Raw genomic sequence first — 27,436 nt, forward strand, 5'->3', positions numbered from 1 at the left:
ATAGGGCTGTGCTGCATGGTAGAGCTGTACAAATCTCAGGACTGGATGGAAGTGAAAGTGAAACTGCAGCATAGCAAGATCAAGTCCCCTCCCCCGCCAGATAGAGCTGTGTGGTGTGGCTGAGCTGTGCAAATCCCAGGACTGGTGAATCTGCTCATGGTTGAGACCGATAAGTGAAAGTGAAACTGCAGCAGAAAGAGATTGATACCGTCAGGGCTAGTTTACACTTGCTTCAAAACAAATCTTCAGACAGGCTTTGTTAAAGCTCACGGAACACCATTCAAAGCCCCTGTCCAAATAAAATGGTTAGCTTACAGTCCTGCTTACACCTTGCTTTTGCTTGGTGCTTCGGTGAGGGTTTGGTGGAGCTTCGATGGGGCTTAAATGAGGCTTCGGTGGGCCTTCAGTGAGGCTTTGGTGGAGCTTCGATGGGGCTTTGATGAGGCTTTGGTGGAGCTTCGATGGGGTCTTGATGGACCTTCGATGAGGCTTTGATGAGGCTTTGGTGGAGCTTCGATGGGGCTTTGGTGGGGCTTCGATGAGGCTTTGGTGGAGTTTCAATGGGGCTTTGATGAGGCTTTGGTGGAGCTTCGATGGGGCTTTGATGGAGCTTTGTTGAGGCTTTGATGAGGCTTTGGTGGAGCTTTGATGGAGCTTTGGTGGGGCTTCGATGAGGCTTTGGTGGGGCTTCGATGGGGCTTTGGTGGAGATTCGATGGGGCTTTGATAAAGCTTTGGTGGAGCTTCGATGGGGCTTTGGTGGGGCTTCGATGGGGCTTTGGTGGGGCTTCTATGAGGCTTTGGGCTTTGGTTGAGCTTCTATGGGGCTTCGATAAAGCTTTGGTGGAGCTTCGATGGGGCTTTGGTGGGGCTTCAATGAGGCTTTGGTGGGACTTCGATGAGGCTTTGGTTGAGCTTCGATAGGGCTTCGATAAGGCTTTGGTGGAGCTTTGGTGGAGCCTCATCAAAGCCCCACCGAAGACTCGATGAGGCTTTGGTGGATCTTCGATGGTGCTTCGATGAGGCTTTGGTGGAGCTTCCATGGTGCTTCGATGAGGCTTTGGTGGAGCTTCAATGGTGCTTCGATGAGGCTTTTTTGGAGCTTTGATGGGGCTTCGATGGGGCTTTGGTGAGGCTTCGGTGGGGCTTCGATGAGGCTTTGGTGGAGCTTTGATGGAGCTGCGATGAGGCTTTGCTGGGGCTTCAAGCGAGCTTTGCCATAGACTTTTACGGAGGCTTTGAAGCACCACTAAAGGGACATGAGGTATAATTTTTGAAGCAAAGCACAGCAAAAAGCAAGGTGTAAACAGGACTGTAAGCTAGCAGGAGCTTTGGCTAGCGTCCAGAGAGCTTTAACAAAGACTGTCTGAAGCCTTGTTTTGAAGCAAGTGTAAAATAGCCGTTACCCTACCAGACAGGGCTGTATTGTGTGGCAGAGCTGCGTAAATCCCAGGACTGGTGAATCTTCTAATGGTTGGGGGGGTCACATGTAAGTGAAAGGGAAATTGCAGCAGAGAAAGAACATAACCCCTACCCTATCAGACAAGGCTGTGTTATGTGGTAGAGCTGTGTAAATCACAGGACTGGATGGAAGTGAAAGTGAAACTGCAGGATAGAAAGATGAATTCCCTTCCCTTGCTAAAGAGGGCTGTGTTGTGTTGCAGAACTGTGCAAATCTCAGGACTGGTGAATCTGCTCATGGTTGAGACCGGTAAGTGAAAGTGAAACTGCAACAGAGAAAGATCAATACCCTTACCTTGCCAGACAGGGCTGCGCTGTGTGGCAGAGCTGTTCAAATCTCAGGACAGGATGGACAAAAATGCAAACCCCTTGGCAGGTAAAACAGCTCCTATATACACCTTTTCAGGGCTATCAGCCCCCGATGTAATCACAATAATGTTGTAAAGCGCTGCGAAAACTGTTGGCGCTATATAAATCCTGTATAATAATAATAATAATAATATATGTAAGAGTTTTCCTTTATTTTGTACAATCTAAAATTTGTGTGTCTTCTTTTTTTTGCCAGTAGAGGGCAGCATGTCCAAACTGATTTGTTTTAGTTATATTAGCGATGAATGCCATCTGTACACTCACTATACTGTATAGACAGGATCTTATATTCAATCAGGGGCTGAATCTCAGATTTATCATACTTCACCAAAGTATTATATTATATTATATCAATAAGACATTATAAGACATAAATCATCAGAAGACATAAATATTACATAAATAATAAATAAATAAATAACGGACTCAATTGCAACAAAAATGCAAGGACATGAATTAAAAGGAACATAATACTGCTAATATTTTATTAGTATAATATATTATAATATCTCTTGATGGCTGTGAAGTTAACAGTGTGTATAATATAATCTTGTAAAAAAATATATGGGAGATAAAAATTAATAGAAAAAAATATATAAAACCAAATGTATAATAGATCACGAAGAAGCTGGGGATCCTGGCTGATGCCCGAACAAAGGTGGTGCTGTCCTTCTGGAGAGGAAAGCAGATTAGGGCATTGTCAAGGGAAATAGGGATGGGCGAACATCCGAACTTTCTGTGCGCTTGTCGGGATGTTCGCCCCCACCCAGCTCACGGTCAATAGGTTGTTAAGGAGCGGGGCCGGGAAGCCACCTGCCGTGCCCTTTACAACAAATAAGCCATCAGCTGTCAGCGGGTAGCCCTGCTGACAGCTGAATGTAAAAAAAAAATTGCCGGCACAAAAAAAAACAGCGTGGGCACCCCCAAATCTATACCAGGCGCTTTGGGTCTGGTATGGATTTTAAGGGGAACCCCACACCAAAATTGAAAAAAAAAAAAAAAAAGGGCTGGGGCCCCCCCAAAATCCATACCAGACCCTTATCCGAGCATGCAGACTGGCAGGCCATGAAAGGGGGGGCGAGCAAGCCCTCACCCCCCCCTCCTTCTGAACCATACCAGGCCACATTCTCCCCATCCCAAATCCCCTTGTCCCCATGTTGATGGGGACAAGGGCCTCTTTCCCACAACCCACCCTATTTGAATGAGTAGGGGTACATTTTACCCCTACTCATTCACCAAAAAAAAGTGTCAAGAATAAATAAAGACATGAGTCAGTTTTTGACAAAAAAAAACAATGTTCCCTGATGTAGATCCATCGTCAATCATGACACCCGCCGCCCCCCCGAAAAAGAAAAAGACACTCCACCCGCGAAGAAGGCTGACCACTGAATGCCTGCTTTTCCAACTGACAGTTCTTAAATAGGTAAGGGGTGAGGCCACCTGGTCACCCTGCTCCTTGTGACTTTACAGACTGGTGCATGTTGGGTTGGTGACGTCACCTGGTGGCCCCACCCCTTACCTATTTAGGAACTGTCACCTGGCAGAGCAGTCATTCGACAGTCAGCCTTTCTCGCGGGCAGATAAGGGTCTGGTATGGATTTTGGGGGGACCCTACGCCGTTTTTTTTTTTCCAGTTTTTTTACTATTTTTTTTTTTTCATTTTTGACACTATCAATGCAAAACATTTTTTTTAAAATATAGTTTTTAAAGGAGCACTGATTTTAATCATGCTTAAATTGACACAATAAAAATGAAAAATTCCTTTAAATATAGTGCCTGGGGAGGGTCCCCTTAGTCTGCCTGTAAAGTGGCACATCTGTACCGTGTATAGAACCTGCTGCAGCAAAACTGACATTTTGATATTCCCGGCTGCAAGCAATTGCCAGCAATCTGGGTCTGGTATGGATTTTAAGGGGAACCCCACGCCAATTTAAAAAAAAAAAAGGCATGGGGTCCTCCCAAAATCCATACCAGACCAAAAATCTAGCACCCCCCCCCCTCCTGAACCATTCCAGACCACATGCCCTCAACATGGGGGGATGCTTTGGGGTGGGGGGCTCCGCCAACCTACCCCAAAGCACCTTGTCACTATGTTGATAGGGACAATGGCCTCTTCCCGATAACTCTGGGCGGTGGTTGTGGGGGTCTGTGGTCAGGGGGCTTATTGGAATCTGGGGGGCCCCAGATCCCACCCCCCCATGTGTTTGAGTATGGGGTACATTGCACCCCTACTCATTCACCCAAAAAAAGTGTAAAAAAAAAGGCATGGGCCAGTTTTTGACAATTACTTAATTATAAAAAAAAATGTCCCCCGATGTAGATCCATCGTCAATCACGTTGGCCGCCGCACCGCCAGACCCCAGAAAAAAGAAAAATCGCTGCCCCCGCAAGAAAGGCTGACTGTCGGATGCCTGCTCCGCCGGGTGACAGTTCTTAAATAGGCAATGGGTGGGGCCATCTGATGACATCACCTGGTGGCTCCGCCCCTTACCTATTTAAGAACTGCCAGACAGGGTGGAGCAGGCATTCAGCATTTTTTTCTTTTTTCGGGTCTGCCGGTGCGTGTCATGATTGTCTATGAATCTACATCAGGGGACATTGTTTTTTTATTTTTTTAGGGTGGTGTGCTTGCTCTACCCCCCCCCCTTTCCTGGCCTGCCAGGCTGTGGGCTCGGATAAGGATCTGGTATGGATTTTAGGGGGACCACGTAGTTTTTTTTTTACATTTTTTGGCATTTTTTTTTATTTACTTCTTTTTTTATTGCCAGCAATGGCTTGCAACCGCAAGTCAATTTAAATAAATTTTTATTGTTTCACTTTAAGCATCATTAAAATCACTGCTTTTTTTGCTTCGATACATGTCCCTCAGGGCAGTACCCGGACAACCACAATCGCAAGACAATTTAAATGTAATTTTGTTTTCTTTACAAATGTCAGTTTTGCTGCAGCAGGTTCTATACACAGTACAGATGTAAGACTAAGGGGTCCCCCCCAAGGAACGATATTTATATGAATTTTTAATTTTTATTGACTCACTTTAAGCATCATTAAAATCACTGCTGTAAAAATGATATTTTTTTGCATCGATACATGTCCCTCAGGACAGTACCCGGACCCCCTTTCCCCTTTTATGGCCAACAACTTGCATATAAGCCTTCAAAAAGGGTACTTTTGATTTTTCATGTTTGGGGACTTTAATAGAGTTTGCGGGTCAGGGCCAAACTTTTTCCCTGTTTGGGAGTTCTGGTGTGAACTGAACCGGGGGGGGGGGGGGGGGGGGGGTGGTGCGGCCCATCACTAAGGGGGGCCGCTGTGGTCTATAGAAATCTGCAAATGTTACACATACACATTCCTTATATGAAAAATAAATCTGATGAGAGGTTCACATTAATTCTTCGGTATCTTATTTACGATCCCCGTAGAGAAGCCGCTGTTTCCTCCAATTTAAATCTGGATTGCACAGCTGCTGCCTGAGTGGCCGGCTTGATTGCAGGCGCGCTCTTTAATCCCTATCAGGTCCAGTGGCGGTGGGGAATTTTATTCACGACGCTCGGTTTTCACACACTCAGCAGAAATTTCCGAGCGGAGCTGCAGCCAAACCATAAGTCATTTGTTTCAATTACCGCTGGAAAACACGGAAAAAGTGCGTTCATCGAGGAGGGCTGTGCGGTTTATCTGCTTCTAGGTGATGTATAACAGCGCGGACATCTGAAATGGAAACATATAGAGTCAAGTCTTTTTTTTTCTGTATATTCAATCGCAGTTGTATTTAATTTCTTCTTTTCATGGTTTTTAATTTGCCTGCTGGACCCACCGGATTTTTTGATTTTTTTCTACATTTTACTGGCTGCCATGGGTGAACAGTAACTCAAGCCATAGAAACAGGAGCGTCAAGGAGCGTTTATTAAATAATAAAAAAAAAAATCAGATGAAAAGGGATTAAAGAGACCAAAATAATTTTAATTGATAAATCGCTATTTAATTAAATTAAATTGATTTAATTAATAAATAATAAAAAAATCCAATGTATTTTGGGGCCAAAGTACACCCCCTCAAAAGGGATGAAAGAGACCAAAATAATTGTAATTGATAAATTGCTATTTAATTAAATTAAATTAATTTAATTAATAAACAAAAAAAAAATCCAAGGTGTATTGGGGCCAAACCACTCCAACTCAAAAGGGATGAAAGAGACCAAAATGGTTTTAATTGATACATTACTATTAAATTAAATTAATTTAATTTCTTTAATAAACAAAAAACAAATCCAACATGTTTTGAGGCCAAAACACTCCTCCTTCAAAATAGATGAAAGAGAACAAAATAACTGTAATTGATAAATTGCTATTTAATTAAATTCAATTAATTTAATTAATAAACAAAAAAAATCCAATGTGTTTTGAGGCCAAAACACTCCTTCAAAATGGATAAAAGAGACCAAAATTATTTTAATTGATAAATTGCTAGTTTATTAAATTAAATGAATTGAATTTGATTCATTTTTTTTTAAATCCAATGTGTTTTGAGGCCAAAACACTCCTCCTTCAAAATGGAAGAGACTAAATATTTTTTATTGATAAATTGCAATTTAATTAAATTAAATTAATTTAATTAATTAAGAAAAAAAAAAAAAACGTGATTTGGGAATGAAGCACTCCCCCCTCAAAAGGGATGAAAGAGACCAAATTGATTACTTGCTATTTAATAAAATAAAATTAATTTAATGAATAAATAAATAAAAAATCCAATGTATTTTGGGGCCAAAGTACACCCCCTCAAAAGGACGAGACCAATATAATTTTAATTGATAAATTGCTATTTAATTAAATTAATTTCATTTATTTAATAAAGAAAAAGTCAACGTGTTTTGAGGCCAAAACACTCCTTCAAAATGGAAAAGACCAAATAACTTTTATTGATAAATTGCTATTTAATTAAATTTAATTAATAAAGACAAAAAAATCCAACGTGTTTTGGGAATGAAGCACTCCCCCCCCCCCCCCCCAAAAGAGATGAAAGAGACCAAAATATTTTTAATTGATACATTGCTATTTAATTACATTAAATTAATTTAATTAATAAACAAAAAAAATCCAACATGTTTTGAGGCCAAAACACTCCCCCTTAAAAGGATGAGAGAGACCAATATAATTTTAATTGATAAATTGCTATTTATATAAATTAATTTCATTTATTTAATAAAGAAAAAGGCCAACGTGTTTTGAGGCCAAAACACTCTTCAAAATGGAAGAGACCAAATACTTTTTATTGATAAATTGCTATTTAATTACATTAAATTAATTTAATTAATAAACAAAAAAAATAATTCCAACGTGTTTTGGGGCCAAAGCACTCCCCCTCAAAAGGAATGAAAGAAACCAAAATAATTGTAATTGATAGATTGTTATTTAATTAATTAATTGATGTAGTGCGTTGGGGGCCATTCAAATGCATGTTACGTAAAAATGGGTCCTCAATAAAAAAATTAAAAATAAACGAAAATACATAAAATGTACCCTATAAAACAGATGTTCTTTAAAAAGAATCAAACGCTCTAAAAAGTATAAACACAAATTGAATCCTCCAAAAAAAAAAAAAAAATCACTCCATACAAAAATAATTATATCCTGTAAAAATAAAAATTACACCCTCTAATAAAGAAAACACACATCCTAAAAAAAAAAAAAAAAAAAAAAAGTCACACCCTTTAATTAATAAAACACCCAAATTACACACACTCTAGAAACAAATCACTTTGTAAAAAAATATAAAAAAATAGATAATTCAGTTTTTTGTTTTTTTTCTAGCAAATATCAGGCAGCTAAAAATATTAAATGTTTCCAAATCAGCAAAACTTTACTGAAATAAAATCTGTATTTTTGAGGCAATGTCATTCCAGTTTTGCAGCGATGTCATTGTCACTGGAGTCCCTCTGCTCACCCGTATTGCTCAGTAGTCCTTCTAGTGGCCACTTTTTCGGGGTACAAAGATTGGTGACATTGTCAGTTGGTTCATCATGTGACAGATGAAGTTTAATGATAGGCTGAACCCCAGTTGGGTTTTACTGATCTCTGTGTCCCCACTGGGGAGAATCACCTCCACTTCCTGCTATTAGGATGTCACCAAAATCCAACCAGCAGTGTCATCGACCATAATAAACCCTTTCTTTTTTATCTGTTTTATTAGATGACTTCCTCACTTTCGACAAAATTCCATGAATTCTCTTGCATCCCCCAAAAACTAGAATATCCATTGTGAATGGGCAGACACTTTAACCCTTTCTTGACTAGCAGTCCCTGGTGTGTGCACAAGGGGGCAGCAAAAACCTTTTCTGAACGGGACACCCTAGGTTTGTGTGTGTGTAGGAGCAATTGACCCTTTCCTGACCAGTGGCCCCTGAAAGCAGGGGGGGGGGGGGAGATTAACCCTCTCCTAACCAAGGGCTCCTGATAAGTGAGAGAAGAATTAACCCTTTCTTGATGGACAGCCCCAGTTGTGTTTGCCTGTGTGTAGGGGGCAATTGACTATTTCCTGGCCAGTGGTCCCCGATAAGTGAGGGGGGCATTAACCCTTTCTTGATTGCCAGCCCCAACCTTTCTTGACCAATGGCCCCTAATAAGTGAGGTGAAATGAACCCTTTCCTGACCAGGGGCCCCTATAAGTGAGGGGCCATTAACCCTTTCCTGGCAAGGGGCCTCTGATAAGTGTGTGTGGGGGCATTAACCCTTTCCAGACCAATGGCCTCTGATAAGTGAGGAGGCCATTAACCCTTTCTTTGATTGTCAGCCCCAGTTGCGTTTGCGTGTGTGTAGGGTTTGTAGGGACAATTGACCCTTTCCTGGCCAGTGGCCCCTGATATGTGTGGTGGCATTGCCCCTTTGCTGACTGGTGACCCCCTGATCAGTGAGGGGGGGGCATTGATTTCTTGATTGTCAGCCCCAGTTATATTTATGAGTTTGTGTGTGTATATGGAGAGATTGACCCTTTCATGACCACTGGACCATGATAAGTAGGGGGTCATTAAACTTTTCTTGCCTTTCTTGATCTGTGGCCCTGATAAGTGAGGGAGCAGTAACCCTTTCCTGACCAGTTGGCCCTGATAAGTTGGGGGCCGTTAACCCCTACCTGACCAGTGGGCCCTGATAAGTGGGGGGGCAATAACCCTTTCCTGAGCAGTGGTCCCTGATAAGTGAGGGAGGTATTAACCCTTTATTGTCTTTCTTGATCTGTGGCCCCTGATAAGTGGGGGGGCATTTAACCCTTCCCTAACTGGTGGCCCCTGATAAGTAGGGGGGCAGTAACCCTTTCCTGACCAGTGGGCCCTGCTAAGTGTGGGGGGGCATTAACCCTTTCTGACTGGTAGGCCCTGATGCGTGACAGGGTCATTAACCCTTTCCTGACCAGTGGCCCCTAATAAGTGAGGGGGCATTATACCTTTCCTGACCAGTGGGCCCTGATAAGTGGGGGGGCATAACCCTTTCCCGCCAGTTGGCCCTGATAAGTTGGGGGGCATTAACCCCTACCTTACCAGTGGGCCCTGATAAGTGGGGGGGCAATAACCCTTTCCTGAGCAGTGGTCCCTGATAAGTGAGGGAGGTATTAACCCTTTATTGCCTTTCTTGATCTGTGGCCCCTGGTAAGTGGGGGGGCATTTAACCCTTCCCTAACTGGTGGCCCCTGATAAGTAGGGGGCAGTAACCCTTTCCTGACCAGTGGGCCCTGCTAAGTGTGGGGGGGGGGCATTAACCCTTTCTGACTGGTAGGCCCTGATGCGTGACGGGGTCATTAACCCTTTCCTGACCAGTGGCCCCTAATAAGTGAGGGGGCATTAAACCTTTCCTGACCAGTGGGCCCTGATAAGTGGGGGAGTTATTAACCCTTTCCTGACCAGTGCACCTTGATAAGTGAGGGGGCATTAAACCTTTCCTGATCAGTGGTCCCTGATAAGTGGGGGGGCATTAACCCTTTCCTGACCAATGGACCCTGATAAGTGAGAGGTGGCATTAACCCTTTCCTTACCAGTGGCCCCTAATAAGTGAGGGGGCATTAAACTTTCCCTAACCAGTGTGCCCTGTTAAGTGGGGGGGAATAACCCTTGCCTGAGCAGTGGTCCCTGATAAGTGGGGGGGCATTAACCCTATCCTGACTGATGCCCGCTGATAAGTGACGGGGAATTAACCCTTTTCTGACCAGTGGCCCCTAATAAGTGAGGGGGCATTAAACTTTCCCTGATCAGTGGGCCCTGTTAAGTAGGGGGGGGGAATAACCCTTTCCTGAGCAGTGGACCCTGATAAGTGGGGAGGCATTTAACCCTTCCCTAACCAATGGCCCCCTTTCCTGACCGTTAGCCCCTGATAACTCGAGCGGCATTAAACTTTTGCTGACTAGTGGCCCATAATAAGTTAGGTGGGCATTAACCCTTTTGCGAACATGTGGGTACTGATAAGTGAGGGGGGGCATTAACCCTTTCCAAGCTGGTGGGCCCCTTATAAGTGAGGGGTCATTAACCCTTTCCAGGTCGGTAGGTCCCTGATAAGTGAGGGGGTCATTAACCCTATCCCGAGAGACGGCCCCTGATTGGTGAAAGGGGGAATTATCCCTTTCTGGGCATTGTAGTGAATAAAAAAATCACAAGCCATTGTTCTGTGAATAAGCTACAGTCGACATTAAAAAATGTTAACGTGTCCGGGGTCCTCCTTTAAGAAAACAGGAAGCGGCATAAAGCTCTAGTCCCGGAGGCCCAGAGGCCGGAGATGAGAGGCAAACAGCTTCACCCCCGGAGAGCGAACACTTCCCTGCAGCTGACCTCCTCCTGACAGCTCCAACTAAGCAGATCCCGATGTGACTAACGCTAAGCCCAGCGTCAGGCAGAGATGAAATGTCTCCATGAAACGGGGAGGCCGCGGGGAGGCCAGGCCCTATCACTCATTCCCCCTCACATATTTTTTGAATAAAGTGTCCCCTCCACCTCCCATCTCATCATGGCATTTCCACTTTTTCCTTCGTATCGTTTTTTTGGATAATACAAAACTGTTTTGTTTTGTTTTCTTTTTAAAAAGAGGTCAACCGTTGGCCAAGCGATGGATTCCAGGCCAGGCCGGAATGACCGAATCCCGTTGATAATTGCTTCTAAACCTCCCCGCTTTTCATTACGAAGAGAGCCGAGCAATGGCCTTGAGGCCCTTTTGACCTTGCTTAGCCATAAAGGGGAGGAGGAGGAGGAGGGCCAACAGAAAGGCCAGTCACCTTGGCTTTGAAGTGCAACTAGGCCAAAGTTCAGGTTTATGAGCTGGAAGTCTGTGACCAAGGGGAGGGGGTGGAGTGATTGATATCACTTTACGATGCCGGGTGCCACCGTGGAAAAAGGAAAACAATGCAAACAGGGGCCATAGCAAAAAATGGAGGCCTCCCTACCTCAATAGAGGGCCTGGGGGCCGCACATAAATCTGGCCTGTTTAAGGAACGTTTTCTTTGACCCGGCAGGGGTTGAGGGTGGAGGTCATAGCCGCTGTTCACCTAGCCAACCCAAGAGGCTTCAATGAAAGGAAAAGTTCATTACCTTCAACAGCACCATAAATCACAAGAGTGCGTCATGGGATTAGGCCAGGGTGAGCGCAACATGGATGCCATCTGCGAAGTGCGAAAACCTTGTGGGGCCAAGGGGGTTTTACTGTTGTGAAGAGCACAAAGCAGGCATCTTGGGTGAATGTAATGAGGGTTCAGTAGCAAGCTAAGATACCAAAGATATTGGCATTCCTTTGAGGATAAATCGAGAAAATAGGTTGGACTGGATGGACTTGTTTCTTTTTTCGACCTCACCTACTATGTAATATGTAACTATGTAACTCCATCCCAATTTAAAAAAGAAGTCAAATGTTGTCAAAAATTTCAACGTCCAACTTAGCTACCTGAGAACTTCCCCCACAAGAGGGATTTCATTTCTGGTGGGATACTAGATACCTAAAGTGATGCAGACACTGCAACTTTTTTTAAAGTATATCTAAACTTAACTACAAAAATACACACTCACCGGACACTTTATTGGGTACATCTTTTCAATTGCTTGGTAACACAAATTGCTAATCAGTCAATCACATGACAGCAACTCAATCCATTAAGGCATCGAGACGTGGTGAAGACGACTTGCTGAAGTTCAAACTGAGCATCAGAATGAGGAAGAAAGGGGATTTAAGTGACTTTGAATGTGGCATGGTTGTCGGTGCCAGGCGGGCTGGTCTGAGTATTTCAGAAACTGCTGATCTACTGGGGTTTTCACACACAACCGTCTCTCGGGTTTACAGAGAATGGGCCGAAAAAGAGAAACTATCCAGTGAGCGGCTATTGTGTGGAGGAAAATGCCTTGTTGATGACAGAGGAGAATGGGCAGACTGGTTCCAGATGATAGAAAGGCAACAGTAATTCAAATAATCACTCGTTACAACCAAGGTATGCAGAATACCATCTCTGAACCCACAACACATCGAACCTTGAAGCAGATGGGCTACAGCAGTAGAAGACCACACCGGGTGCCACTCCTGTTGGCTAAGAACAGGAAACTGAGGCTACAATTCACACAGGTGCACCAAAATTAGACAATAGAAGATTGAAAAAACATTGGGTGGTCTGATGAGTCTCGATTTCAGCTGCAACATTCAGATGGTAGGTTCAGAATTTGGCATAAACAACATGAAAGCATGGATCCATCCTGCCTTGTATTAATGGTTCAGGCTGGTGGTGTAATGGTGTGGGGGATATTTTCTTGGCACACTTTGGGCCCCTTAGTACCAATTGAGCGTTTTTTAAATGCCACGACCTACCTGAGTATTGTTGCTGACCATGTCCATCCCTTTATGACTACAGTGCTCCCATCTTTTGATGGCTCCTTCCAGCAGGAAATGCAACATATCACAAAGCTCAAATCATCTCACCACTGGACAATGAGGTCACTGTACTCCAATAGCCTCCACAGTCACCAGATCTCATCCAATAGAGCACCATTGGGATGTGGTGGAGAGATTCTCATCATGGATGTGCAGACGACAAATCTGCAGCAACTGCGTGATGCCATCATGTCACTATGGACCAAAATCTCTGAGGAATGTTTCCAACACCTTGTTGAATCTATGTCACAAAGAATGAAGGCAGTTCTGAAGGCAAAAGGGGGTCCAACCCGGTACCAGCAAGGTGTACCTAATAAAATGGCCGGTGAGTGTATATTACAAGTCCGTAGATGTGGTGGTTGCATTCCATACCAGGATGGGTTTGTCCAGTGGCCATGGCAAGGGTGCAGGACTCCACTCCTGTCTCTGCTGCTAAAGTATGATGTTGAATGGTTGTACCACCCTGTGTCAGTTTTCTGGCCTCCTGGTTCCAGCTTCCAGTGTGCACTGCGCATGCATGGCCATTCACTTGCTTTCTTACAGCTGGGGGGTGTTTGCACATGAGTGGCATGCTTTTTGTGTTGGCTGCAGGTGGCTAAAGTGGAGCATGCTGTTGAAGCAGTAGCTGTCAGAGCAAACATGAAGCAAACATGAAGAAAACGCGTGGGGCCCCCAGGCCCTATATACTCTGAACAGCAGTATACAGGCGGTCCAAACAAGACAAGGACTGTAGGTTTGTTCTTAAGTTGAATCTGCTTGTAATTTGGAACAGGTACATTTTTTAAGTGTAGCTCCAGCCAAAAAATCAATTTTTATGCTTTTTGGATAACATAGGGAAGGGTTATCATCACCCCTGTAACATTTGTTTTGCTGTCTGTGTCCCTATTCAGAAGATTTCACCTCACTTTCTGTCCCAATGACAATTGGGTTTTGAAAATTTGGGGTTTTTAGGGAAACAAGGATTGGTGATAATGAAGCATCAGTGGAGACACCTTTTTCCCATATTAACTCTTACAGGAGAGAATTTCCCTTCCTAGGGGTAGATTTCCTCTCACTTCCTGTTGTCTCCCTCCGTTTGCAAGTGTCGGATGTTTGAAAGTAGGGGACCACATGTATATAGGGCAGGCCGTATACTATACGGCCTGCCCTATACACTCTGCAGAAATTTGGGCCTTAGGTGTTGGTGGTACCAGAACACTGTAAGTCCTCACAGTTACTCTTCATGGGTGCTGGAACGGGCCCTGCTGTGAAATATTATATCAAGAATTGTAATTACATGCCCCTGTTGAACAGGGTCAGAAAAATTGGGCCTTTGGTGGTGGTGTTGCCACAACACTGTAAGCCCTCACAGTTACTCTTGGTGGGTGCAGGAACGGGCACTGCTGTGGAATATTAGATGAAAAATTGTAATTACACACCCCTGTTAAAAGAGGGGAAGAAAAATTGGGCCTTAGGCACTGGTGCTGGTGCCACAACACTCCAACCCCTCACAGATACTCTAGTTGAGCACAGGAACGAGCCCTGCTGCAAAATATTACAGCAAAAATTGTAATTACACGCCCCTGTTAAACAGGGGCTGAAAAATTGGGCTGTAGTCACTGGTGCCACAACACTGCAACCCCTCACAGATACTCTAGTTGAGTGCAGGAATGAGCCCTGCTGCAAAATACTACAGCCAAAATTGTAATTACAGGCCCCTGTTAAACAGGGGCAGAAAAATTGGGCTTTAGGCACTGGTGCTGGTGCCACAACACCGAAACCCCTCACAGATACTTTATTTGAGCACAGGAACGAGCCCTGCTGCAAAACATTACAGCAAAAATTGTAATTACACGCCTCTGTTAAACAGGGGCAGAAAAATTGGGCTTTAGGCACTGGTGCTGGTGCCACAACACTGAAACCCCTCACAGATACTCTAGTTAAATGCAGGAATGAGCCCTGCTGCAAAATATTACAGCAAAAATTGTAATTACATGTTCCTGTTAAACAGGGGCAGAAAAATTGGGCTTTAGGCACTGGTGCTGGTGCCCAGAACCGAAAATGTTCTTAGAAGCTATCAACATGAACACTGAGGTGGAATAGGATAGTCACTCAGCATAACAGGATAGTCACTCTACATCAGCATAGGCAGTCTTCAAGGGATCTCACATTCATAAAAAAATTAATCGGTTACATCAGCATCAGGTACTTAGTAGCTGGTGATCTAAGACTGATTCATTTTTATGAAGGTGAGCCGATCAACCGAGTCTGTGGACAGGCGCACTCTGTGATCGGTTACAAAGCCTCCAGCAGCACTGAATGTGCGTTCCGAAAGAGCGCTAAATGCAGGACAGGCCAGTAGCTCAATTGCATACTGTGCAAGCTCTGGCCAGTGATCCATCCTCAAGACCCAGTAACCCAGTGGATTTTTGGTTGGAAAGGTCTCCAAGTCTGATCTTGCCCCTAGGTATTCCTGCACCATGTACAACAGACGCTGGCAATGGTTGCTGGAACCGATCAGACCTTGGGGCTGCGGACTAAAAAATTGTCTGAACGCATCTGTCAGACGGCCACCTTCTCCAACGCATTGCACAAACCCTGTCTGCAAGGCCTCCCGAAGATGTTTCATCCTCGGCTCCCTCTGCGAAGGCTGGATAAGTTCCGCAACTTTACCCTTGTAACGTGGATCAAGAAGGGTTGCCAGCCAGTACTGATCCCTCTCCTTGATACCACGAATCCGAGGGTCCTTTCACAGGCTTTGCAGGATCAGGGAGGCCATGCAGCGTAGGTTTGCTGAGGCATTCGGTCCGGAGTCCTCTGGGTCACTAAGGACGACATGATCCGCAGCCACCTCCTCCCAGCCACGTACAAGTCCATGGGTTTCTGGGGACTGAAAACGATCCCTTAAAGAATGGTGACAGGACAGTGCATGCATCCTTGATCATTAGCCACTGGCGTGGTGAAAAAAAGCCAAGCTCCCCTGACCCTGTCCTGGTGCCATACTCGCAGAGGCACTCATTGATCACCCTCTGCTGTGTGTGCAGCCGCTGCAGCATTGCCAACATTGAGTTCCACCTGGTGGGTATGTCACAGATGAGGCAGTTCATGAGCAGCTTGCATTCCTTTTGAAGGTCAGCCAGCCGAGCACTGGCATTATATGACCAGCGGAAATGCCCACAGACTTTCCTGGCCTACCTCAGGAGATCCTGTAAGCCCGGGTACCAGCACAAGAACTGCTGCACCACCAATTTAAGGACGTGAGCCAAACAGGGAACATGGTTCAAGTGTCCCTGTCGGAGGGCGGAGAAGAGGTTGGTGCCATTGTTGCAAACCACCATTCCTGGCTGAAGCTGGTGTGGTGTCAACCACCTCTGAACCTGCCCCTGCAGAGCTGCCAGAATCTTTGCCTCAATGTGGCTCCTGTCCCCTAAGCAAACCAACTCAAGCACTGCATGGCATCTTTTTTGCCTGAGCGCTTGAGTAGCCCCTAGAACGCCTATGGAGCACCACTGGCTCCGAGGACAAATCTGCACAGGAAAAGGCCATAGAGGAAGAAGAAGAGGAGGGGGTGGAGGAGAGAGGTGTGGCAGAAACACCACTACCAGCATTTTGGAGGCGTAGTGGCGGAACAAGCTCCAGCATTACTGCACCCTGTCCTGCATTCTTCCCAACTGCCAGCAGGGTTACCCAGTGCGCCGTGAAAGAAAGGTAACATCCCTGTCCATGCCTGCTGGACCATGAGTCAACGGTAATATGCACCTTACCGCTGACCGCCCTATCCAACGAGGCCAAGACATTGCCTTCCACATGCCGGGAGAGCCGGAATGGCCTTCCGAGAAAAAAAATGGCGTTTGGGAACCTGCCACTGAGGTACCGCACATTCCACAAATTCTCAAAAGGGGGCAGAGTCTACCAGCTGAAAAGGCAGCAGTTCGAGAGCTAGCAATTTAGCCAAACTAGCATTCAGCCGCTGAGCATGTAGATGGCTGGGACCGAATTTCTTTAGACGGTTTAGCAAATGGGGTAGGGAAATTTGCCTGCTACAATGGGATTTAGGTGTACCGCTAGCAGATTGCCCGCAAGTGCTTGGGACACCTAATTCTACACCTTCATTCCTCTCAATGCAGGTCTCTGAGAGGACTGAAGGTATAATGGGGTTGGAGATCCCAGCTGATGAGGAGCAAGGAGAGGTCTGCCTTGTTCTTTGGTGTGGGTCTTTTAAGTACTGTTGCCAATGGACTGCATGGGAGCTTGACATACTGTATGTCTGGTCAAGCATGTGGTGCCCAAGCGGCTGCTGTTTTGGCCACGCTTGATACGCAGTGCATCATGAGGCGTGACGCGCCGCTCGAATTTGGGGCGAACGCCCCATGATGATTTTCATCGAACAGCCGATGTTCGAACTCGAAGCTCATCACTATCTTTAATCCACCAATTACATAACAGAGAGCAGAGAAGAGTGCTAACTGAGTGCAGCACCAGGAGAGAGCACATGGAGTTCACTTAATTTTTGGCAGTATCAATAGGATGTTTTTTGCAAGAGATGGTCAGAGACTGCAGACACAGTACAGGTGATGGTCAGAGACTGCAGACATAATACATGAGATGGTCAGAGACTGCAGACATACAACAGGACATGGTAAGAGCCTGACATACTACAGGGGATGGTTAGAGACTTCTAACATAGTACAGGAGATGATCAGAGACTGCAGACATAATACAGGAGACGGTCAGAGACTGCAGACATACTGCAAGAGATGGTCAGAGATTTCAGACATAGTACAGGAGATGGTCAGAGACTGCAGGCATAATACAGGAGATGGTCAGAGACTGCAGACACACTGCAAGAGATGGTCAGAAACTGCAGACATACTACAGTAGATGGTCAGAGACTGCAGACATACTACAGGAGATGATCAGAGACTGCAAACATGATACAGGAGATGGTCAGAGACTGCAGACATACTGCAAGAGATGGTCAGAGACTGCATACATAGTACAGGAAATAGTCAGAGAATGCAGACATACTGCAGGAGATGGTCAGAGACTGCAAACATGATACAGGAGATGGTCAGAGACTGCAGGCATACTACAGGAGATGGTCAGAGACTGTAGACATACTACAGGAGATGGTCAGAGACTGCAGACATTATGCAGGAGATGGTCAGAGACTGCAGACAAACTAAAGGAGATGGTCAAAGACTGCAGACATACTACAGGAGATGGTCAGAGACTGCAGAGTTACTACAGGAGATGGTCAGAGACTGCAGACTTACTACAGGAGATGGTCAGAGACTGCAGACATACTACAGGAGATGGTCAGATACTGTAGACATATTACAGGACATGGTCAGAGACTGCAGACATACTGCAGGAGATGGTCAGAGACTGCAAACATGCTACAGGAGAAGGTCAGAGACTGCAGACATACTACAGGAGATGGTCAGAGACTGAAGACATACTACAGGAAATGGTCAGAAACTGCAGACATACTACAGGAGATGGTCAGAGACTGCAGACATACTGCAAAATATGGTCAGAGACTTCAGACGTAGTACAGGAGATGTTCAGAGACTGCACACTTACTAAAGGAGATGGTCAGAGACTGCAGACATAGTACAGGAGATGGTTGGAGACTAATATTACAAATCAGTGCCACTCATGGCTAAATGCTGTGGCCAAAAGGTACCACATGTACCAAATAGCTGCATGAGGCTCTCGGGCAGCATGTTGGGCATATGAGGGCTGTAGTGCTGACCAATGGCCCCCTGAAAGCAATGCTTTATTGTCAGTGAGAAAGCCGTATATAAAATTGGAGTGAATGTGAGCTTAGTGGACTTTTTTGGCGGTGTATTCTAGATGGCTATAAGCGTGCCCCTTCCTGTAATGTGTAAATATCAATCCATCTGCCTCTCCAATCTTCTCTCCTCGGCTGTTATTTCCACTCGAACAATGCCCCTGCTTTTATAACGACTTCCTGGGCCTTGATTATGGTCCTGGCTTGCCCCGGTCATGGTGTCCCTGAGAGGGCACACTGGCACGTAGAGACGCCTGGCTCCAGCATGACGTCTTATTTTGGGAATTGAAATCAGCTTTCGGTCCCCGTGCCTGTACTCCTGACCTGAACAAGTGCCGTGACCGAGTTCAGGACCTTTCAAAGAAGGAAGGTTCCCTCTCTCCATACCAAGAGATAAGGACCGACTTTTGTCTGCGAACCCAGCGTGACCTTATTGTGACTCATAAAGAAAACATGGAGCTTTCTGCACCAACATAATGCCTTCTGTGTAATCTTCAGGTCCTGTGATGTCCTACAAGGTCACAACATTATTTAAAGGGGACTTTCCAGCCAGGTCACAAGTCTGCAGAAATACTTGATTAATGTGTCATAATATACAACAGTATAGATTACAATTTTTTCCCACCTCTTATCATTAAAAATCCACCCCCAAGCTCCAGTCCAGTGACTTTGCCTAGGCTGAGATGATGACTTCAATCTGCTGCAGGCAGGAGGGAGCATTTCTGTAGTCTCCTTTCCCAAACAATCAGACTGCAACATTATAACAAGAATACAAGATGTCCGTAATAAAGCTGCACAGATCTATGAGGTGCCATCCCAGCCAGGAAGTAGATGGTGACCTTGAATGATATCTGAACGAATATGGCACCATCCTTCTGGAGAGGAAAGCAGATGATGGCATTGTCATAGGGAGTACTGTGAAAACCCTAGGAGCGGGAACGGCTGAGACATAAAATAGAATGAATAATATCATGATTCACTCTAATGGCTGCTATGGACAATAAACTTATACCAAAATTTGAGAAATTATGGAACCCATGGATTAAATTTTTCACCGCATCATCTATGGATGAAAAAGTCCTATTGCCATGGTAGTAATTAAAACTGACTGGTCTTAGTCTTTACTCATTTCCATATGGCTCTCAGACCATTCTGGTGAACTCCTTCTCCCCTTCTCCTCTCTCTTCTTCTATATTCCTATTTATTCCTACTCTCTTTTCTGTCCCCTACCTTTCTTTTTTCCCTATTGTTTGCGAACATGGTATTATTTAAGTTCATTGTTCACTGTTAGTCCCTCGTGGACTAGCAGTCTTGTGCAATGGACTGTTCCTGATGTCATCACGCCAATAAACCTGCTCTGGACATGAGGACATCAGGAACAGCCACACCGCTGGATCATTGGGGAGCGCCGTTTGCTGGTGGCGTGAGGGATCATGTGAGTATATTGCTTTCTACTCTCCCCTGGAGCAGTTGACCTGTGCAGTGCAGGCACAGCTCCAGTTGGTTTATTAACGTGCGGTCCTTGTAGGTGTGACACCCTCCCTATACTTAGTAGACCACCACTGCGCCTCTGGAAATCAACCTAGATTATGACTATCCTCAGTTGGTGCTGTCCTATCTATAGCTGCCACTTTAGTGAATATAAACCATATACCAAATAATTTCAAATCTTGTGACGTGCTAGTGGTATCCTCCACCCACGTGAAGGATCAGAAATTGTGGCGCTATCAAAACACACTTGTGTTAACACTATATCCAGTGTACCAAACTAATCTAGTGAACCCATTATTTCAGGTGTAAAATAAAAAATCGAAATGAATACTCCAGTTGGGCTTTAAGATGACCAATTGGAGTTTTTTTTTTGTCAATTCATTTGGAGGGGATCTGGCTTTTGGTAAAGCTACCGAGGTTTAGTCATCAAGTCCAAACAAATATCTTAAATCTTAGTCCAGATCCTCATATCTACTTGTTTTTGAAGAAGAATTCAAGACATGGATTCTTTCTAGATTGTTGGCCCAGCTTGGACCAATGTAACTATACATATACCATACATGTGGGATCCCCTTAGAAGCTGGAGATCGCTGTAGAAGGCACCACTATTCCAATGATCTCCACTATCTTCTGGGACCGTGCCGAGCAAAGAACGAAAAATGTTGGCCGTTCAGCATGGGTGCCATTCAGAGATCGCTTTCCATTCTCTCAATGGATGCAAAGCGTTCTCTGATTGGATGAGATAGAGAGGTGGGGTGGTGATGTCATGTTGTCCACCTCATCCAATCAGATAATGCTTTGCATTCATTGAAACATCACAATGCATTTTCTGAATGTAGTCTGTACCCAGTGGCCAACCTTCTATGTTCACAATGCAGCAGAATATCTATTTGGCACAGGAGCCGGAAGCAAGTGGAGATCATTGGAGTCGCAGTGTAGTAATGGTGCCTACTACAGTGAGCCAGCTTCTAGAGCAGGGGTCTCCAAATTTTTCTAAACAAAGCTCCAGTTTACTGTCCTTCAGGCTTTAGGGGGGCCAGCGGGAGTAGAAAATGCCTGGACATCAGTGCACCATCATTGGTTTTTATTGGAGGAATAGTGCCTCATTGTCTATCAATAAGAAGAATGGTGCCCCATTGATGGTGTCAGTAGGGGGAAAGGTGCTCCATCATTGGTGAAAGTTGGTGAAATAACACCCCAAGGGCCAGAAAAAGGCACGCAAAGGGTCACATCTAGCCACTGGGCCACAGTTTGGAGATTACTGTTCTAGAGGGAGCCCACGGGTATGGTGTATACATAGTTTCATTGGCACATCTTGGACTAATTAAACTATGTAAAGCTATCCATACCTGGAATATTTTAAAGTTATCTTGGGATACTGGCTTTAAGATTTGCATAATAGAGCACTCTAGGTTTTGGGGCTCCTGGGTCTCTCCTGAACCTCTCATGGTATGCCTAAGCCCCTCTAAGGACCCACTTTACCATAATACAAGCACCCCTACGACACTTTTTAGTGGGTTGTGGACCCTGCTGCACCCCAATTAAAAATAAGCATTGTCTGCGTATAACTTAATATTGCATAAGTTTGTATTACTCTGAATTAAGCTTTCCTTTACTTATGTTCCGAGCTGGCCGACTTGTCTTTCCAAAAGCAGTGAATTCATTCTCAGCGAGAGCCAAAAGCTCGCTCGCTCGCTCTCCAGCTGAACCAACCTTCACTGCTCCTTTGACTCAGACATTCCAGCACCATGACGCCCAACCAGAAAAAGGTGTGGAGCTATTGTGTTAGGAGGGGACCCGCCTGTAGAATAAAACAAAAGTCACAGCTTGAGAAGTCAATCTGCCCAATTGGCCAAGTAAAATATCAGTGCTATGACATCACCGGCCTTAGCAACAGAGCCAAACAGCTGCGAGGTGGAGACTCTCCAAGAGATTTGGTGCCACACCGAAGGAACAGATGATAGGAGCAGATTAAAGAACAGAAAAGAGAGATGAATATTTCCTGAAAGAAGCAAGGAAGCGGCCATTGCGGACTTTCAGTGGCCTGGCTGTTATGTTCTTGTGTTGACTTCAAATCTTCAAATCAATGAACCACAACAAGTATGCAGATAAAGACTTCTTCATTTTCTCAGATTTTTCTTGTATACTCATTCCAGATCAGTAACTCAAAAAGTATTGAATCCTGCGTAGAGGTTTAGGGATCTTGGAGACATACAACAAAAACCTGTCAGAGAAATAAACCACATCCAGGGCTCTCCTTGATAGAGTCTCTTTATCTATATATATCACCCCCTAGTGTAGAATGGACAAATTTAGTTTAGCTCCACTGTAATCAGAGGAGCAGGGAGTTGATTACTTGTGGCTGCTCAGTCTTTCACAGGTTGCTGCTCTATTACAGTACCCCCACCCCCAGTCTTCTAGAGGATCCTTGAAACATAGTGGTAGGGAGGACAAAGTGGGCAGCCTGAATATTTATGAGACTCCGGCCAATCCCTGGGAAAGTGTGTCCAGATGGCAGTGAGAGAGTCTGAGGCCTGAGCAGCAGAGTGCAGTGTTCCTGGGTCCAGTTCTACAAGACGGGACCTCTGCTAAGAAGTTCTGCCCCATGAGCAGAAGTCTGAGAGGAACCCACGCTGAAGACACAGAGGTTCCAGCTAGGCTTAGCTGGGGGGGGTTATTTGCAAGTTCTAGTCTAAAGATCCAATTGGGTCAGGAGAAAGAGAGAAATCCCAAGCTGTCTCAAGGCAGTGTGAATCTCTATCTTCCTCACTGTGGAAAGCCTAGTGGCTATTGGCAGGAGGCAACTGATGATCCTGTAAGTACAAGACCCCAGTGCTGCAAAGTGTGACAGTGTCTAGCTTTAAACTCTGGAAGGAGTACAGGTAACAGTCATGCTTTGATGAAGGCTTAGGCCGAAACGTGTAAGTTTGGATGATATTACTGCTAGAATGCTATAATAAAGTTTTCTATGGAGAAGCTGTCGAGTTGCCGGCTTGTACTTGTTATGTATTCACTGTGAACTCAGTTAGCCAGAGCACCGACCACTCTGCACACTAACTACATTATACAGCTGTAGGGCTTGGGTGAGTTTTTTCAGGTAACAGTCAGCCTGGAGATCCATGGGACATTTCTTTTGTTCAAGTGCAGCCAGAAGTTGAAGAGTCCTTAAGTTGTACAGTTTTACAGTTCTGGGATATCCCTTACTCCCCATTCCTACCCAAATTTATCGCTCCCCAATAAAAACCCAAAAAAGAAACCACTAGCATGATCCTTTGAGCCATTGGAGGAATGCGGAAAATGTTGTGTGCCTGGCTGTGTGTGCTCTAGACCAAGTTCACCAGCGGCTCTTTAGGGGGTGTGCTACATACAGTATATCTCTCTTCATCTATCTTTGGAATCTCTATGCAAGCAGCAATGTATAGAATCTCATAGATTGGGTAGTGATTGATCTTTTCATTAAGATCCGTGCATGCACAATTCAATATCCCTTTGCACTGAAAGTTCACTGAGACATTTTACTAAGAAAAAGTTTTTTACAGTCTCTTATTTTGCTGCCACCCTCATATGCCCATTGAAAGCATCTGTCTGTAAGCACTTCAGCTGGAAGTGACTGGGTGGCTTTATAAGGCGCCTGAATCACTTCCACAGGAACATGTATGTTGAAAGCCTCCCTCTCATCATGTATCATGGGCTCCACTGCCTCTCCTGTGGGTCAGGTGCACCTTTGTAAAAAAAAAACGTCAGCGCTACACTTATTAGGCATCACTGTGCACTCTGGAGTGAGAGCAATAATTCTAGGGCCATCATTCGCTGTTAAACTGATGACCTATAAAGGCTTTACAAGCATCCCCTATGGACAGTTTTAGGTACTACCGTTTCATGGGCACGCAGTTTTAAGATTTGACATGCTTGGTATCTATTTACTTGACGCAGCCTCATCTTTTTGTATTTTAACAAACAGTTGGGTAATATGTTGTGTTTGTATATACTAAAATTAACTTTAGCGTATTTTTTTTTACTGAAATATGGGTTTGATAAACCATGGCAGAGTAGAATTGTGTGACATAAACATTGCAACAGCCAATATATTATTCTCAAGGGTCTCTGGTTTCAGAAAATATTGAATGCAGGGGTGTCAAACTCAAATTCATCGTGGACAACATCAGCAGTACGGTTGCCCTCAAAGGGCTAGTTGTATCTGTGGCGTGCTATGTACAGAGTGCAGGGTTCAGGATTATGTTACATACAGAGTACAGAGCTCAGGTTTATGCTACTTACAGAGTACAGAGTTCATTAATGCAATACGTACAGATTGTAGAGTTCAGGTTTACATTACCTACACAGTGCAGAGTTCAGGAGTGTGCTACATACAGAGTGCAGAGTTCAGGATTTTGCTATGTACAGAGTGCAGAGTTCAGGATTACACTACATACAGAATGCAGAGTTCAGGATTGCACCTTGTACAGAATGCAGAGTTCAGGAGTGCATTATATACAGAGTGCAGTGTTCAGGTTTACGCTATGTATACAGTACAGAGTTCATTAATGCGCTACGTACAGATTGCAGAGTTCAGGTTTACGTTACCTACAGAATGCACAGTTCAGGAGTGCGCTATGTATAGAGTACGGAGTGCAGAGTTCAGGATTACACTACATACAGAGTGCAGAGTTCAGGATTATGCTACACACAGAGTGCAGAGTTCAGGATTACACTACATACAGAGTGCAGAGATCAGGATTATGCTACATACAGAGTGCAGAGTTCAGGATTTTTCTATGTACACAGTGCAGATGTCAAGTCCCTCACTTACCAGACAGGTGAGTCCGCTTTGGGCAGAGGGTAGGCTCCCTTACGTATCCGACTCGGGGCCCCTGATAGAGCAGACAGGAAGCCCGCAAGTACAGAGTGGTATGAGGGCCTGTTGTAAGGATCCTGGAGAGAGGTGGTCTTTCAAGCAGCAGGTAGAACTCAGGAACACAGGAACTGATGCTGAGCAGGAGCTTACTAGGCAGGTCACACACAGGCAGAGGTCGGCAACCGGCTGGCAACAGAAGTACAAAGGAGCAGGCAGAAGCGGGGTCAAACAGGCCGGGGTCGGGTTCAGGCAGCGGTCAAGGAGGTCCAAAAGACAAGCTGGGTCGTAACAGGTTAAACTTCAGAGATTCGGAACACAGAGAAGATCACGGAACTTAGGCACAGAGCTGTTGATCAGGCAGCACCGAACAGGAATTGAGGCAGACCTAAATAGGCCGATTGGCGCCAAATGCCGCGCTCGTGCACGCGCCGATTCGCCCATGCGCCCGCGCACCCGCACGCACCCGAGCGCGCCCCCGAACACCGGCGTGCACGTCAGCACTACCAGGCACGCCCGCAGTAACGCCCATAGGCGAACGCACGCGCGCGCGGACGCCACCCTGCACGCCATAGCCGGCCAGACCTGACACACCGGTGCCACCAGGAACACGCGCCCCAGCACGCACAGGAACACGCGCACCAACACGCCCCAGCGCGCACTGGCGCCCAATCAGGTAACCTCTCTGACAGTGCCCCCTCCTCAAGGACAGACTCCGGATGCCCAACTGGGCCATCTTCGAGGCATGAGAAGCTTTAAATGACTGTAGGAGTTCCCTGGCGTGCAAGTTGCTCTCTGGCTCCCACAAATTGTCTTCGGGCCCATAGCCCTTCCATTTTACGAGGTATTGAACTTGGTTGCGTCTTCTTCTGCAATCTAAAATTGCCTCCACCTCGAACTCCTCTTCGCCATTAACTAGGATAGGCTTAGGTGGGCCGATACTATGGCCAACAAAGGAATTGGGGGTGACCGGCTTCAAAAGGGACACATGGAAGACTGGGTGTATCCTCAGGGCGTTAGGTAGGTCAAGTTCATATGCCACATTGTTAATTTTCCTTTTAACCAGAAAAGGACCCAAGTACTTAGGGCCTAGTTTTCTGGACAGACAGGCAAACTTTAGGTTAGTAGTAGATAACCAGACTGAGTTGCCAGGTTCCAGGACGAGTTCTCCACGTCTTTTCCTGTCAAACATTCTTTTGTAATCTTCCTGAGCTTTGGCCATGGTATTCTGCAGTAATTTGTTGTTTATTGAGAAAAAGTCCAAGGTTTCAGATACTGCAGGGACGGAACACTCGCGTATAGATCCAGGCAAGAAGGATGGATGGAAGCCATAATTAGCATAGAATGGTGACTGATTGGTAGCTGAGTGCAGTGAATTATTGTAGGAGAACTCTGCGATGGGAAGCAGGGAAGCCCAGTCGTCTTGGGAAAATGCAGAAAAACAGCGGAGGTATTGCTCCAAGGTCTGATTCGTCCTTTCGGTTTGTCCATTTGACTGAGGGTGGTAGGCCGAGGAAAATGACAATTCAATCTCTAAGGAGCCACAGAGGGCTTTCCAAAATCTGGAGGTAAATTGGACGCCTCTATCAGAAACTATATTGGTTGGTACTCCATGTAATCTGACAATTTCTTTGATGAAGATGGTAGCGGTTTCCATAGCCGAGGGGGTGCCCTTCATGGGGAGGAAGTGGGCCATTTTAGACAGCCTGTCTACCACAACGAAGATAGAAGAGAAACCTTCTGATGGGGGGAGTTCAACAATAAAGTCCATTGAAATCATGGCCCACGGCCTCTCTGGGACCGGTAACGGTTTCAACAGACCCCATGCCCTTGCCCGGCTATTCTTGCTTCTGGCACAGGTATTGCAGGACTCGACATATTCCTTGCAATCCTTAACAAGGTGAGGCCACCAGAAGGTGCGTTGTACCAGATCGATTGTCTTCCGTGCGCCAAAGTGACCGGCCAATTTGTGATCATGACACAAGTTTAACACCCGTACTTTTAACTCCTCAGGGACCACAATTTTGTTTTTGTACCAGAACAGCCCATCTTTGGTACAAGCTTCTGCAGGTGATGTCATTCCCATAGAGGACAGTCTGATCTGAGAGATTAGATCTTCTTGTAGGATCAGGAAATTCCCAGAAGGGAGGATGGTGTCTGGAGGCAGGGCTTTCTCTGAATCAAGGAACATGCGGGAGAGAGCGTCGGATTTGACATTCTTGGATCCGGGTCTGTAGGTGATGTGGAATATAAATCGAGAAAAAAAAAGTGCCCATCTGGCTTGCCGGGGTTTCAGTCTCTTAGCCGTCCTTAGATATTCCAAATTTTTATGGTCTGTGTAGACCAAAATGGGGTGAGCTGCACCCTCCAGGAGATAACACCATTCTTCCAAAGCTGCCTTAATGGCTAGAAGTTCCCAATCTCCCACGTCGTAGTTCCTCTCGGAAGAAGAAAGTTTGCATGAAAAGAATCCCACAGGGTACAGGAGTGCTTTAGCACCTTGTCTTTGTGAGAGCACGGCTCCTACCGCAACTTCAGAAGCATCCACTTCTAATACGAAAGGTAAGGCAGGATTAGGATGTTTGAGGATAGTGGCTGAAGTAAACAG

At 45.4% G+C, this 27,436-nt stretch overlaps 1 long non-coding RNA gene across 1 annotated transcript in view; it reads right to left on the minus strand.

Annotated features, from left to right (window-relative positions):
• Window positions 1–2,285: 2,285 nt before the first annotated feature.
• Window positions 2,286–27,436, minus strand: part of LOC141116732 (uncharacterized) — a 58,374-nt gene continuing 33,223 nt past the window's right edge. The window contains exon 2 of the long non-coding RNA XR_012237050.1: window positions 2,286–5,537. This is a non-coding gene — a long non-coding RNA (uncharacterized lncRNA). The remainder of the gene's footprint in view (window positions 5,538–27,436) is intronic.

This window comes from Aquarana catesbeiana, linkage group LG13 (assembly GCF_042186555.1).
Source record: "Aquarana catesbeiana isolate 2022-GZ linkage group LG13, ASM4218655v1, whole genome shotgun sequence".
NCBI lineage: Eukaryota > Metazoa > Chordata > Amphibia > Anura > Ranidae > Aquarana > Aquarana catesbeiana.